We start from the raw sequence: 16,929 nt of genomic DNA on the forward strand, positions 1-16,929 counted from the left end.
TCTCTCGTGTTTATTCCAACGAGCGCCCTTTTTTCTCTCTCCTCTTCCACAGTTCCTATTCCGCCTCCGTTGTAGTTTTCTTTTTCTCTCTTGATCAGGAGCGTCAAGTGTGGGCTATGGTGGTAGCTATGGTGGTGAACTGAGAACACTACTTCTCCCGCTAGCCATGGTGGCGGCCAACGGCGAGCCCTGGCTCTTGTGTTTTCATCAGATGGTCTGAACTGGATTGTTGAGAACTTGGCTTGGGCTCTGTTTCATTTTCTTGAGAAAGAAGATGATAAACAATGTGTTTTATTTTCAAGGGTAATTTTGTCATTTTCAAAAGTTTTAAATCACATATTAGGTCATGTAATATACATAACTGACGGTCCATTAATGGTAGGTACTAGATTGTTGCATTTCAAAAGTTTGGGTACTAGATTGTCACGTTTTAAAGTTCAGATACTAAATTGCCACTTAGCCAAAAGTACAAGGTACCTATCGGGAATTTTCCCTAATTTAAAGGGTAAAATATAAAAACCTCCCAAGGTTGTGTGACAATCTTATAGATCTCCTGTGTTTTGAGTCTTTTGACACTAATAGAAATCTCCCTTGTGATTTTGATAAAAGGGGTGCTCACAGAAAATCAAAAAATGGAAAAACCAAAAAGAATTGAGAACTGGATCCAAAAATCTAGCTAACCAAATTGATCAATTCAGTTCTTTTGTAAAATTAATTAAAAGACCAGTTCGGTTTTTGTTCACCTAAGTAAAACAATGATTAATCGAATTAACTAGTTTATATATTTACATATATATTATATATGGTTTAGTATATAATATATAGTTATGTATTTATAATAATCTATTTATAATATTATATATATATATATTTATTTATAAAATATATATTATAATTATAAATATAAAAATGAGAAACCGAATAACTAAATCACAAATTAGTACCATATACTTTGGGCCTAGTCTCACATTGGCCCCTAAACTTTAAAACATGCCAATCAATACCTGAACTCCCAAAGTGTGCGAATTTAGTACCTACCATTAACCAATCGTCAGTTATGTTTATCACGTATGACATGTGCGATTTAAAACTTTTGAAAATATCAAAACTATCCTTCAAAATTAGACATTGTTCATCGTCTTCTTTCCCTAAACTAACGAATTTCATCACTTTATTTTAATTGTGCAGCTTGTGCAATTTGTTTTACCTTCAATCGTGCAACTTGCTCTTCCTCTAATTATTTTTCAAGCCTCTAAGTTGTCTCCCTAAGCTTCAACTCAACCATCTCTGTTATTCTTTTGAGTTGATCCTCATATGACCAATAAATTTGATTCTTCTTGTTTTTTACGTAATTTCATATCTCCTTGCTTACTCAACCAAAAATCCATCAAAGTATGGTTGTCCACCATTCTCTACCATAACCATGTCCACAAGGGATAGTAGTTGATGGACTTACTCAGCCTATTTCCTTTCATCCTTAGTTTTGTTATCACAAAGCACTATACAATTTTTGCACAAGCAAAGAATTTCCTTTAAAGGGTTAGGGCACTCATAGCCTAAATAATCTTGCAATGTCTCATCGTTATCTTCTAGGTCATCCCCACTAGTAAAAATGACTACCATGTAATCACTAATTTTCTCCCAAAAAAATTTCTACAGGCTTTGAATCGTAGCTTCCTCTTCCTTTGAAAAACGGGTCCTAACAAAGAAAACCATAAGAACTGTATGGATCCCATCCTTCACTAGGTTCATACACTTCACAATCTCTTTTCGAACAAAGCTTGATCCAGTTGAAAAATCAAAGAGTCCAGACAAATAATTTCCTTTAAAGGTTTAGGGCACTCAAGGCCCAAATAATCTTGCAATATGTCTCATCATTATCTTCTAGATCATCCCCACCAATAAACACGACTACCATGTAATCACTAATTTTCTCCCCAAAAAATGTTTGCAAGCTCTAAATTGTAGCTTCCTCTTCCTTTGAAAAATGGGTCTTTACAACGAAAACCACAAGAGTTGCATGGATCCCATCATTCACTAGGTTCATATGTAGAGATAGAGAATTAGCCAAGAGGGCTATTTCTGTAATTTACATCATGTTGCTTGTTGTATTTTATTTTCTTCTTATAAACTATCATCTCTTGTATCCTAAGGACAATTTGGTCATTTTACCTTTTTTTAATATAAAGTTCTCTTCCAAGGTGTTGTGCTCCACATTGGACACACCCATAAACTTGTTATTGTCTTTTTCTCCTCTATTTTACTGAACCTGGACAAACCTTTAACATGGTATCAGAGCAGGTTACGATCTGAACTATTGAGCTTACCTCTTTGTCTCTTGTTTTCTTTGGCATTTAGGGGTCTTCCTAACAATACTTGGGAACCCTTTTGTGCCCTAGCTTTTTCTCTCTCAAGGTTGTTTCGATCAAACCTTGATAGATCTGAAATATGAAAGCTTGCGCCATCAGTTCATATATTCTCTTCAATCTGCACTTAGAGATATTAGATCTACTTGAAACCCTAGATCTAGTGTTGCCCAAAGGAGTTCTTGTGATCCTCTTCAGCCAGGTTGAAATCGGTTTGGTTTAAGAAGGGTTTTATCCTTCTCTTGGTTCAGCATATTATGATAGTTTCCTTTTCCGGGCATCTGACCGAAAGGTAGCTCTCTATTATCATCTCTTCTTCAGTTTCTAATATCAGTCTTGGAAATTTGTATTTTTCTGTTTGATTATGGCTTCGGAAAGAGTAGATGTCCTCCTTGTTAAGTTCAATGGACTGAACTATGCCTTGTGAAAGTTTAACTTCCAATTTCATGTTGAGGAAAAATGGCCTTTGGGGCTACTTAGATGGGACTATAAATAAACCTGATGACTCAGATGTTAAGGCCTTAAATCAGTGGAAAATTGGCAATGCAAATATTACATCTTGTATCCTCGGATCTATTGAGGTTGACATTGCCATTCCTATGCGAAGTTATAGAACAAATTATGAGATGTATGAATATCTTGAGAAGGTATATTAGCAATCAAACACCTCTAGGGAGTACCAACTAGAGATCGATATCTTCTCATATTATCAGGGAGAGAGAAGGTCCAAGAATACTATGCAGGGTTTATTAACCTCTGGACAGAATATGAGTTAGTACACATGGGAAAGGATTCATCGGACTGATGTGTGAGGTATATGAAGGAACGCTTTGATAGAAGGAAGGTTATGCATTTCTTAATGCATCTTAGACCTGAGTTTGAAATTGCCAGGTCTAATATCATGAGTCGAGGAACACTTTCTGATCTAGATACCATTCTTGGGGAAATTCTGAGAGCTGAAACCAGACTTGCTACACAGACCACTCTTGATGAGAGGAAAGACTTCAATATTGATGTTGTTTTCTTGGCAATCAAATCAAAAGGAAAGAAGGATTTCTCCCGAATTTAATACTAAGAAGAAGAACACATGCACCCATTGCAAACAACAAGGACGTATCACTATAGAATGTCCAACTCGGCCACCAAAGGGAGATGGATCTAATCAAAAGAAAGGGTCTTACAAAGCCTATCAGACAACCGTGGAGAATTCAGATGCCTCATCTACCATTACATCAGTAACTTCATAGAATAACTCTTCTAGTAGTATTTCTGAAGATCAACTTCGGCACCTCATATCCTCAACTATCTCTTCCATTTTCTTAGCTATTGGCCTGTCCGCTAAGTTGTCTACCTTATGTCCCTCATCAAATCACCTTTGGATTATAGACTCTGAAGCTTCAAATCACATGGTGAGGGCATCCATTGGTCAGTCTCCTAAACCCGATCTTTCTAATAGACACATTATCACTACAAATGGTGAAAAACTATATATACTTAGTTGTGATGATCTACACTTGTCTACTTCTAAATCATCTTACTTTCACCTACCCAAGACCTTATTCGTGCCCAAATTAACAACTAATTTGATTTCTATTGGCTAACTTATGGAAGATGGTAATACAGTTTTATTTTCCTCTAATGGTTGTTTGATATAGGACCAACAAACTAAGGAGGTAAAGGGAAAGGGGTGTAGATTGAGTTGATTGTTTGCTTTAGAGTTTGAAAAGAAGAAAGTTGATTCAGTTTCTCCTTCATGTTTACTTTCTACTGCATCTAGTTTTGAACCTTTTAATTGTAATAATGACTGGAACTTGTGGCATAGATGCCTTGGTCATCCTTTTTACTAAGAAACTTGAATACTTGATTATTTGTTTGCTTGTTGTAGTTTATCTAATGTCACTGTTTATTTTAAGAATGCTAATAAATCTTGCATTACTTGTTGTTTAAGCAAAAGTCATATTTTACCCTTTCCTTCTATTTTTAAGCATGCAACGATACCTTTTTATTTGATACATAGTGATGTTTGGTCGTCTCTAGTTTCTTCTAAATTGGGATTCAAATATTTTGTTACTTTCATTGATGATTGCACTTTTTTTACTTGGATTTATTTCCTTCGCAAGAAATCTGAAGTTGATCATAAATTTAAACTTTTCCAAGCCTATGTTGCCATCCAATTCAAAGAAAAAATATGTATCCTATGATCTAATTTAGGGTGAGAGTATTTTGATGGGGATTTTCAGGCTTATTTGAAATAACAATGAATCCAATCCCAAAGATCTTACCCCGGTACTCCACAACAAAACGGAGTAGTAGAAAGAAAGAATAAACACATCTTGAGTGTACTTCAAACCCTTTTGCAAGACTCCTATGTTCCCTATTAGTTTTGGGTGGAGGTGGTCAACACAACACTATAGTGTATCTAATAAATCTTCTTCCCTCTTCTATTTTGAATAATACCTCCAGTCCTTGTTTCACAAACCTCCTAACTTATCTTCACTCAAAGTTTTTTGTTGCATTTGTTTTGTTCATCCTCCATCCCATGAATGCACCAAGTTGACTACACAGGCAACACTATGTGCTTTTGTTGGGGACAACCTTGACCACAAGGGATTCCTGTGTTATGATCCCGAAGCTCGTCGTATCAGGATCTCCCATAATGTTATCTTTCTTGAGTACATTTCTTTCTTTGAGCATATTGTTAAATTTTCTGCTCATTCCATCTCTTTGTTGCACAACTTTGATTCCACAGATACTCCAAATGCCCCAACATCACCTGCGCAGCAACTTCAGACCTACTTCAGAATACAAAAGTCTACATCAACTTCTATCCCCCCTCCTCTTTCCCAACATCAGATGCAAATCCAGTTACACCATTCATCTCTATAAGTTCTTCTAACCCACCACCTGAACCCACTGCATCCACATTGTGCTGCTCTTCTAAAATTATTTGCCCTCCTAATTGCTATGGTTACTCCCCAGACCATACTTCATTTTCTGTTGTCTTATCCCCCATAGACATTCCCAAGAATTATTAACAAGTTGTAGCAATCCCACATTGGAAAGGTGCCATGGACTCTGAAATATAAGATCTTCTTGAAAATGACACCTAGGAATTAGTCCAGGCTCCTCCTGAAGCATCTCTCATTAAAAGTCATTGGGTTTTACTTTGTAAAGTTAAAGTTAGATGGAAGCTTAGATAGTTACAAGGCTAGACTTGTTGCACAAGGCTATAAACAGGAATATGGGATAGACTATGAGGAGACATTTGCCTCTATGGCAAAAATGACTAGTTAGAATCCTCTCTTAGCCATCTTTACAATTAAAGACTGGACAATTCATCAGTTAGATGTGAAAAGTGCTTTTCTTCATGGAGAATTTAAGGAAGCAGTTTACATGAAACCTCCCCTAGATATGGCATTGATCCTCAACTTGCCTATTGTCTCAAGAAGTTTCTGTATGGCTTGAAACAAGCACCCAAAGCCTGGTTTGAGAGATTCAGATCTATGATCACTAATGCATGATTTGTTCAAAGCTCTTCTGATCACTCTCCTTTCACTTTGCATCAGAATTAGGGTGTGACTCTTCTCCTCCTATATGTTGATGATGTAATTATTACAAGGAATGATGTAGAGGGAATCACTGATTTGAAAAGACTATTTAGTGACTCCATTAAGATGAAGGATTTGGGCCCCTTAACCTACTTCTTGGGACTTTAGGTTAGTCATAGTTCCCATGGCTATTTCATTAACCAGCAAGTATGCAATGGATCTTATCAAATTGGCTAATCTCAGTAACTCCAATACTATTGATACTCCCTTGGAGGTTAATTTGTAATTAAGCAAGGATGAAGTTTCTCCTCTTGAGGATCTTACTCTATACCGACAATTGGTGGACAACCTAATATTTCTCACGATGACTTGACCGAACATATCATATGCAATCCATATAGTGAGTCTGTTTGTCTCATCTCTACAGCAAACCCCACATGTCCGCAATTCATCAAATTATTAGGTATTTGAGGGGAACCCTATCTCATGGCTTATATTTCTCTTCCTCCTCATCCACTAGCCTTATTGCCTATGCCAATGCTAATTGGACTGGTTGTCTAGACACTAGACGATATACTACAGAATTGGGTGTTTTTCTTGGTAATTCTCTCATTGTCTGAAAGTGTAAGAAACAATCTACAATCTCAAAATCTTCTACTAAAGATTAATATAGATCCATGTCTTCCATATGCAGTGAAATTATATGGCTTAGGCTTCTACTACATTATATACTACATGAGCCATTGCCCTCAATTCCCCTCTTTTCAGATAATGTTAGTGCCATCAAGATTGCCTCCAATCCTATTTTCCATGAACGCACAAAGCACATTAAAGTTAATTGCCACTTTATTCGCGATCTTCTTCAAGTTGGTACCACTTCTCTTCCCCACATGTCCTCTGGGCTCCAACTTGCGGATCCCTTGATGAAAACTATGATGTGGGCATGACACTTTTTCCTTATGGACAAATTGATGTTGATTCCTAGGCATCATTTGAGGGGGGTGTAGAGATAAAGAGAATGAGCCAAGGGGGTTTTTTGTATAATTTACATCTTGTTGCTTGTTGTATTTTATTTTCTTGTAAACTATCCTCTCTTGTACTCTAAGGACAATTTGGTCCTTTTACATTTTTTAATATAAAGTTATCTTCTAGGGTATCATGCTCTATATTGGACACACCCACAAACTTGCTACTATCATTTTATCTATTTTACTAAACCTAGACCAGCCCCTGACATCATACCCTTCACAATCTCTTTTCCAACAAAGTTTAATCCGATTGAAAAAAAAAAGAGTTCTAGACGTGTTAATAACTTTCAGAACTTGTCCATCTTTTGATATAGTCCTCTACATTTCACAAGTACAAAGTCTCCAAAAAATTCATTAAATGTAGTCTCGAGGAAAAAAAAGGAAGACCAACAAATGTCCAAACAAAATGCTTCCACAACAGGAGAATTGAGAAAATGATTCAAAACAGAGACCTAAAATGGGGCATTTCCTTGGATTAATAATTGAGGTTATTTGAACTCGTAAGTGGTGGTGAATAGATGAAACAAATGATTTTGTGAGATAAATAAAGAGAATGAGTCGTGAGATGGAAGGATTCACCAGTTCATAGTTCACATCCTCTTGCTACTTCACGGTCATTAATGGATAACTTGTTGGGTCTTCTTAGAATTTGCATTAAGAGTGGTGTTAGTCTTGTCGTTCAGGATGTCCAGAACAGTATAGCTCTTGTAATAACCTACTTCTATAGACGAAACAAGATTGCTTCTTGTACTTTCAGAGACTTTCAATAGCATTTGTGATAACCTACTTTCATCGTTGCTCTAGTTTAAGAACATGTTATATCCAAAGTACAAGAAACATTGATGACTTAATAAACATGAAATATTATTTTCATTTTTTGTCAACATTTGGATGGTTGATAAAGAAAATTAGATGATAGCTAAAGAGCATTTTCATCATTTCACATGCCGCTTAACAAGTGGTTAACGATAGGTACTAAATTGGCACATTTTGGAAGTTCGGGGACCAAAGTGAGACTAGGCCCAAAGTACAAGGTACTATTATTCAATTTTCCATTTAAAAGATGATATTTACTAATTTACCCTTGAGCAATATCATTTAGCTATATATTTATTAGAATACCCAATACATTCGGTTCTCTTTTTGCTTCAACCATTTCTTTTTTTCCTTCTTTTCTATATTTGACAAGATGGGAGAAACATTATATACTGCGAGGAGTGGACCTACCTAGGCATCACGAAGGCAAATATACATGAGACTACTACATTTGAAACTCAAAGAGGCAATTTGACAGGAATGCCAATAATTTGTTACTAGTCCGTAGAATGATTTGCCCTTTAAGCATGTAATTATACAATATCGTTAGGTTGGACCATTGGATAATTTGTAGATTTCAAAGCAATATTCAATCATCATTTTAATGTTCTAAGGTCAAGGTTCAGTGTTTCTTCCAAATACTCATTTACTATGCTTGGGGTCTAAGACAAGCTGCTCGACCAATTTGACAACACATTAGTGTTAACCTTGTCAAGATAGACTCCCCAAATCTATCCAATGGCTAAAAACATTTTAAACTAACACAAGTCTCATAACTGTTCAGTTTAAGGAGTAATTTAGAGCAACACACCAATTTGAACATAAAGCAAGAATGTACTTATTCATATAGAATTGTATGTGTACATCAATCTAATTGGAGCTAAGGGCTATTAGCAACTGGATTTGATCTATTTTACTAAATATCAACCAACTTGTAAATATACTAGAATATAAAGTAAGCAATGGGAATAGATACCATAATAAATGTAAATTTAACTGGTAAAATGGACAATAAATAAGCAAACCTCTATAAGCAAACCTACATATAAAATTTATGTTACAATTACAAAACATGCATATGAAATAATGTTCTTGTAATAATAATAATTTCATTTTAACCTTGCTAAATGCAAAATAAATAGCAATCTTGAGGCTAATGGAAAAAAAAAACTAGGTAAACCTACATACTTCAAGAATTGAAATTCCAATGAATCCTTAAACATCCATTAATCCATTAAATCATTCATAAAACCCCTAAATGATTTAGAATCCATTAAATCCTCAAGAATTGAAATTTTAACAAATTCTCAAACATCCATTAAACCATTAAACATAAACCTACAACCTATTAAACCATCAAAATCATTATGTTTTTCAAGTTTTAATCAACAACTCCACTAGTCCAAGTCGAAAGAAAAAAAGATATAAAATCCCCACAAGTTCAAGACTTCTCAAAAAATTCGATACTTAAACAACTCCTATCCCACCAATCACCAAGCCCAAGACTCCAAAATAAATTAAGGTGCAATCCTATGATTTTCAATCTTTTAGTCCAACCTCCTATTCCTACAAGAAAAAATAATAATAAAAATACTAACATTCATATGATTATGATTAAAGAAAAAAGCAATTAGTTTGTGTTAACCCTTCTTACCATTTCTTGATGATCAAAACTCTCTCCATCAAGCCATATTTTCAAGAGAAATATATTTTCTAATACAAATAAATATTGAAAGGAAAATTAAGTGTATTCTATCAAATAAACAATATTTCTTTACTTAATTAATAATATCCTAATCTAACAATGAATCATGTCTACATATCAAGACTTCAACAATATTGGGAAGAAAGAAACTATGTCTTGAATCAATACTCTACCATTTGTAGAGAATGCTAACTTTGTTGCAATAGTAAAACCTGAGGTCATCAATACATCATTTGCTATCATAGAGTCTGTGGGATACTTTGGACTATTAACTCTGCACAATTTATATACTGAAATATGAATTTCTAGGGAAGAGTGGTTCATCCAAATATTGATATAAATGATTACTAAGGCATTCATTGGTGCTCCAACTATCAAAAGTTGTGAATAAATATTTACTTCCTCTAATTTCATTACCATTAAAAGATAAATCATTATTGAAACCATTTTTTTTTCCAATAATTGGGGGATTAACACACCTCATGAGCAAATCCATGTCATCGATTTCATATGCAAAAAAAGAGATCTACCATAAATCTTAGTGTAGTAAGACCTCATGCTTGATATCATCTTAAACCGTGGATCAAGAACTAATGCAAATGAACATTAATAATGTAGAAAGAAGAATTACTACCATAAATCTTAGTGTAATAAAACCTCACTAGGAGCATCTTAAACCATGGATCAAGAGCTAATGCAATAACTAAGATCAAAATACACCCATACCAACACTTGTCAAACTTTGCCTTCATTTCCTTTGCCATCATTCTAATTTCAACATGGTCATTTTTTACCCATGAAAACAATTTCAAATGAATTTCACAAATATTTTGAAAATAAATATTTGGAGTTAGATATTTAAACCCCAAAAAGTTATTGATGGCATCATAAAAATAATTTTTCATTTTTTAATAATAATGCCATTTCCCACTCCTCATTAGATGTATTTACTTTGTAGTCATGATCCACCTGCTCAAAATGACAAAATGCTAGTTTAAGTGATCTCTTTGTTGTGATGAACTAACATACTTGACAAAATCTCAAATTTTTTGAAGCACATATCCTATGACTTTCAAACATCTTGCACAATGATATTGAAAATATGAGCTAGACAACAAACATGAAGAAATTCCCCAAACAAAGGATGATTTAGTACCTTTATTGATGCATTGTCAACTATTAGGGAAAATTCTCAATAGGTACTCTGTACTTTAGGCTAAGTGCCAATTTAGTACCTGAACTTTAAAATGCGACAATCTAGTACCCAAACTTTCATTTTGCGATGATTTAGTACCTGGCGTTAACTCACTGTAGGTAGGGTAAGGCTTGGTTGGGGGATTGTCTCTTAGAAAGGCAGAGAAAGACCGAGATGTGGGGAGATTGGTTTTCGGGCTAGAATGCTAAGTAGAGTAAGGAGTCCAAGGCAAAGGGTGCTCGAGTGCTGAGTGAGTTTTCAATACGAGGAGGGTCTCTATGTATGGGGAAGATTCCAAGGTCCTAAAAGGTAGGAGATAAAGATGCTCATCTTCTATTAGGAAAGGGAATATTGCGTTTGCTGTCAATCATTGGGCGCACAACTGGGGCTTCGCCATGTGTCTTGTGGGGATCCTCCTAAGGATTGGCCTTACTTTCACTTGGGAACCCTCCTTACTCATGTGTGCTACCGCTTCTTGTGTGCCCTACTTAATTGACGTGGCACTTGTGACATCACCGCCTAGCAATTGATGTCTTGTTAGCCCTACGTGGCATTCTGCCACATCTTTTAATGGGCTGTGGGTTTATCGCGGGTCTGAGCATGCACGGGCCTCGCTGTGGGCTCAACACAGGTTTCTCTTAGCTTGGGCCATGAATGGGCTTGTAGGGGGCGTGTGATGAACCGTGGGTATATCGTGGTTCTGTGATGCATAATGTGGGTCCATCACAGATTTGCGGTGCATTGCAAGTTCATCGCAACCGGGAAGTTGGCAATTGGCTTTTCACATGCAGCCTCATGGTATCAATTCGGTGTTTAATGTTCTCTTATGGACTGTGTGAACACTATATACCTACATTAGCACTCCTGTTTATCGGTAACTGGGAGCTTATTGATAAGCACTTTGCTTTTTTATTTGTTTTGGGATCTTGGGGTGAGTTGGTTTTCGTGTGCTGGGTCTAGAAATTTGCCCTATTTTTGTGATTTTGTATAGGTGGGGCATGTCTCTTGTTTGTGATGGGGATTTCTTGTATTCTGTGGTTTAGCCCCCTGTATTTTGTTGATTTACTTCCTATCGACGGTCAATGTTGTGCTCTGTTTGTGTGTTGCAGCCCCCATGACTGTTGACTGGAAGAAAATCAACAAAAGACACTAGAAAATGCTACTTTTGACAGCCTCCTTTCTGCTTGAGCAGTTATGTTCAGTTTGTTGATTTTGACTCCCCTGGTTATTTGTGGAGGGGTATTTGTTGGAGTGGCAAGCCCCCCTGACAATTATCGGTGAGAAATGGATTGGTGGATGGTTCTATTGGTACTGCCTCAACAAGGGCGAAGCCCCCCTATGTGATGGTGTGGCAGACTGTTCGATCGATGATGGGTGATTGAATTACTAGCGTGTTATGTTCTCAATGAAGATTAGTTGGCCATGTGGGGGTGCCCACATGGAAATCATGATTAGTGATTTCTTCGTTAACTAAGCCATAATTAATGTGGCCTGACTATCCGTGCAACGACATTTTGTTGCCTGCTGTGTTTTGAAGATGACGGTTGTTGATGTGGCGCTATATTTGAATTAATGCATCGTTCCTTTTGGAGGGTGTTTATATAAATTACTAAGCATCCTTTTGTGTCTTGTACTGACATTCGCTAATCTTCTTCGATGCCGTTTGACATTCTGCAGACGTGGGGAAGCGCATTTAACAGAGAGGTGCGGCTTCATTGATTTCTACTTTGCATTCTTGGTTTCTGTTGCTTTCTGTGCTGGTGCAGTTCCCATGCCCGACTAGCGACGATTTCTCCGTTCCTGTTCCGTTTTTCATTCATGGCTTCATGTCATTGAAGAGAAGAAGAGAGAGGAGGAGATGGGGAAGAAATTAGAGAAGAGGACTGAATGTCCCTTCCCTAATTTTGTTAGGAAAGCGGATATGATAGAAATGTTGTCTGAGAGGGAGTCGGCCACTCCTGCTGATGGTGGGAGGGGGTTTTGGCCTCCAATGCCTGTGTCCCACAGTGAGGGAGGGGGCTTTCGATGTCACCCTACTACAGAGTTGATGTGCTTGTGTGATCACCATGAGGTATTTGTATCTTATAAGTGTCAAGAGTCTGGGACGGATGCTTCAAAGTCTCCTAATAATTAACACAATACATTTTAGAGAACCCTATGTATTGCCGTATGTTACAGGATGCTGGACTCCTTAGGTTCGTGGACTGTTACACGAATCTTACTGGGAGGGAGGGGGTTAAGTACGCCAAGCACCTTCTGGATCATTGGTGCTGCCGCACTCACACTTTTGTTGGGTCATTTGGTGAGTTCACCATTATTGTCGAGGATGTAGCCGTGTTACTGGCGTTGCCCGTCGAAGGAATCCTCTTTGTACAACATTTGCAGCACATTGAGTCCGTCCCAATAGACCTGAGGGAGCTCTGTGATCAGCTTCTCAGAGAGGTTGCCACATACAAAGTGCAAGTAGATTGATATACTGCTTGGGGGAAGATGCCACTGGAGAGGTGGCTTGAGTACTGGTTCGAGTCCCATGGTAGTAGGGACATAATGGTTCAGGGTACTTATATACTATATGTGGTCTCTCGCTTTTTCTTCCCTGGCCCCCTGATTACGGTTTGCACTCGACTTTGATTCCTATCACCATCCTTGCTGCTAACGGCCACCAGCTGCCCTTGGCCTCTTTCTTCTTGCGCTATTTGTATGAGTAGTCGGACGACACTATTCAGTAGATATGGACCCCTCTTTCTTGAGGTGTATAAGCTACATATGTGCACCATTCTTATGGATGTTCCTATGTGAACGCTTCGAACTCAGCGTCACACCTTGCCGTCTATCTCCCCTCCGTGTGGGGATCAGCACTATGGAGGGGGGTGGTGTTGAAAGAAAGAGTTTCGAGGTTTGTAGGGGGAAGCGCTGTCTCCAGGCCACCAGATAGAAACAATTCAGGATGAGTGAGATCGATGTCAGGCTTTCCTCTCTTGACGGATTTATCTAGAGGCCATATGTACGACAGGGTTGACACGCGATGCATCTCTGCGTGGGTGTGCTGCTCCCAGAGGGCAATTATCAGCACTATGCCATCGAGGCGGGTAGTCTTATCGCAGGTATAGTGCGGCTGATTACTTGGCCCGGTGTTATTGCGTATCTTGATCGCACGGGGGAGGCTTGGTTCAATTCTTACTAGCCAAATTGGGTCCTTCGTCAATTTGGATACGATGATCTAGGCACACAGTTTCTCAGGTCAGCTGGGGAAGATGTTTTTTGGACTCGTCGCCATGAGTTAGAATTCCCAGGCTATGCCTGCTACCCTATCACAGGTTATGCGAGGGCGCAGGGGTGTACTTCTTTGCGGCTCTCCTATCTGTGCGTGCTATTTGGGGATTTTCAGGAGTTGTTGTGGACAAGCTCCCGAATTCGTCATGTATTAACCCCTCCTGAGGGTCATGCTACCAACTGAAGGGGTAATGCAATTGTTCCTCTTCCAGATTCCATGAGGAGGGCGAAGGGGAAATGGCTAGTTGTGGACGATGGAGAGGGTAGCCATCCTCCTCCTGCAATGAAGCCAAGGTTTGCTAGGGAGCCTCGCTTTCAGCCTATGTCTGTCTCGGGTTCTGCTGCCTCGGTGGCGACTTCATCGTACTCTTGGGAGGGTGGCCATGGTTCTGTAGTGTCGCGTACTACAGAGAAGACTGTGCCATCCACAGAGCTGGTGGGTTTGGCGGTTGCGGCGTCTTCCCCTGTTGGTACCATTGTCTAGTTCTCGAGTGGGCAGATGAAGATGAAGGCTCCCCCTCGCCCGAAGCGAGGTCCTTCGGATAGTGATTCGGTATGTGACTTCCTCTACTTCTTTCTTTTTGTCTTTTGAGTTGGTTGTGTTGCGATTGATTGAGTACTGTTTATTTTTCCATTCTTGTAGTCTATGGAAGACGACGGTATTCGGTTGGATGAGGAGGTTCCAACAGCTCCTCGTGGGGAGGCTGGTCTAGTAAGTTTGGCTTTATTCTTTAGAGTTGTTTTGCTTGTTGTCGCTGTTATATTGGTTTTACTATTGTTTGTTATTAAACTGTTTATAGTCTTTTGTGTTAAAGCGCGTGGAAGCCGATGAAGCTCACCTAGGATCAGGGGCATTAGAGGCCTCTATTGTGGCTGAAGAGGTATGTCTTTGTTATCTTTGTATTAGAATGCTATCACATCACGTTTTATTTGCTAATTGTTTTGTGTTATTCCCTCATAGGGTCCATTTGGTTTTGCTCCTGCTACCGTTCCTGTCATGCCCATTATTAGGAGGCTAGTGGAGGAGCTCAGATCATTGCAGCCCCCCTGTGCGGCATCTAAGGTCCCCGAGGATGTTGGTTCTAGAGATGCTATTCCTGATGATGTGGGACGGGGAGAGGGGGTTCATGTTACCTTTGAAGTTGCGGTGCATTGCGAGGAGGTTCCAGTCCCGCCTGTAGTAAGTGGTGATGAAATTCCCGAGGTTCCTGAAGTTAGCGCTCCCGTTTGGCCGGAGGCCCCAGTTGGGGAAATTGACGTCTCCAAGAGCATGGAGGCTTAGTCGGAAGATAGGGACATGGAACCTGGGATTGTTTTTTCGCTGGAAGAACTGACTTATGAGGAGGAGTTGGCCCAGATTCAGTGGGAATTGTGGGAGTTATGCGATAAGCATGATATCCCTCCCTTGGATTATCAGACCGTGAATCCTATAGAGATCCAGGGTTGTCTTGAAGGCGAGAAGCACTCCATTTCTGGCTCCGTGGCCAGTTTTGCCTCGATAGTCATACAACACAGGTAGTTGCCATCTGCGAACTTCCATCCATTGGTTGTGGGGCCTGCACTAAATACCATTGCGATTATGATGGACCGCATAATGAACTTGCTTGTTGAAGAGCTTTCATGGTCGGACTTCGCCCGTTGGCTGGAAGCGTGCAAGACTTTCATTGTGATAGGGTTTGATATGTTCCATATCAAGCGTCGGGTTGTGATGCTGGCACATGCATTTTGGAAGGATGGCTTACAGGTGTCACAATCTGTACTATTCCACTCTATGAAGGATGTGCGCCAGCACCGAAAGGTGGTTGAAGACAGCATCGCCAGGGTTGCAACCAAGTTGGAGGAGCTCAAGGCTGAACAATCTAGGCAACAGAAGATTCTTGCTGAATATGAAGCGGAGTTGGAAGATCTTAAGAGCTTTGAAGGGTGCAGTCAGGCTTTGGTGTCCGTCATTGAGATGAGGCATAATTGGGCTAGCTCATGAATGTACATTATGTAAATGAGAAAGAAACGAAATGTAAACATTTATCCTTGCTACGCTTCTTTTTGGTTTTCTGTGTCTCAATTGTAAACGGTATTTGAATAAATCATAATTCGTGAATGCTAAGTTTGTCGCATGTTGGTGTGTGAACATACTTTGTGATTTTTTATCCAACATGTATTGACACGGGGGTCAAATCGTTCAAAAGAGCATTCTGTCATAAATGATTTGCACATATGTTTTGGAGCTTAATTTGTAATTTTAGTAATATTGCGAGTTCTGTCGGTCTATATTTGTGAGCTACTATAGACAAAGGAAATCGTGTATGTCCCTTAATTTGGAGCCTCAACGCGAGTGTTTGATTGTCGGAGGGAAAGGCAGTTGCAAACGTTCATTAAAATTGCAAAGTGGCATGGTTCAACTATTTCTGAGTTGAGTGCCCGTTTGGATCTATCGCAGTTAAGTATTAGCACAAGTGTGGTAAACTTTATTGCAGTTCGTTAGAGAAGTTGAACAGTATTATTCCGTTATGCTGAGATACTATTAGATGCGAGTAAACTAACTCAAATACTATTATGTAAATAAGTAAGTGACTAACTTGTTCATAGAAAGGAGTTGTCCAATACTTACATATTGTCGATTGCAAAAGAGTGACATGTACTGCGAAGTGAGCGTTAAGGTTTGTTTTTCTACAAAATTGAGGTTGGACCACTTTATAGGGAAATGCTATTTCACCACCTGTATAACGTCGAGGGTTGTCGTGCCTTAAGAAGGCCAAGTCTTTCATGTTTGGTGGTTTGAATTTAGTTCTTACTTAGACAATCACATTTGCAGGCAGTAATGTACCTGTAGTCATGGATTGGAGAGGGATCAAACCTGATGTTGTCAGAACCCTCCTAGGGTTGCTAAGGGATGTGAGTGCAAGCCTGGGGTTGCCAGGTAAAATCAGCGCGCTTGGGGTTCACAGGGCCTTCCCGGGTTGCCGGGAATTTTGAGTGCAAGCCTGGGGTTTGCCAGGTG

General features: G+C 38.9%; 1 long non-coding RNA gene and 1 pseudogene across 1 annotated transcript; one reads left to right on the forward strand and one right to left on the reverse strand.

Moving 5' to 3' along the window:
* Positions 1–1,153: 1,153 nt before the first annotated feature.
* On the reverse strand, positions 1,154–10,227 carry LOC148874423 (immune-associated nucleotide-binding protein 9 pseudogene; annotated as a pseudogene).
* Positions 10,228–14,752: 4,525 nt separating this feature from the next.
* Positions 14,753–15,978, forward strand: LOC148874424 (uncharacterized). The gene is made up of 2 exons (XR_016110420.1): positions 14,753–14,812; positions 14,893–15,978. It is a non-coding gene; the product is annotated as an uncharacterized LOC148874424 (long non-coding RNA).
* Positions 15,979–16,929: the final 951 nt, after the last annotated feature.

This window comes from Nelumbo lutea, chromosome 1, assembly GCF_056320005.1.
Source record: "Nelumbo lutea isolate HS-2025 chromosome 1, American lotus-T2T, whole genome shotgun sequence".
NCBI classification, from domain to species: domain Eukaryota; kingdom Viridiplantae; phylum Streptophyta; class Magnoliopsida; order Proteales; family Nelumbonaceae; genus Nelumbo; species Nelumbo lutea.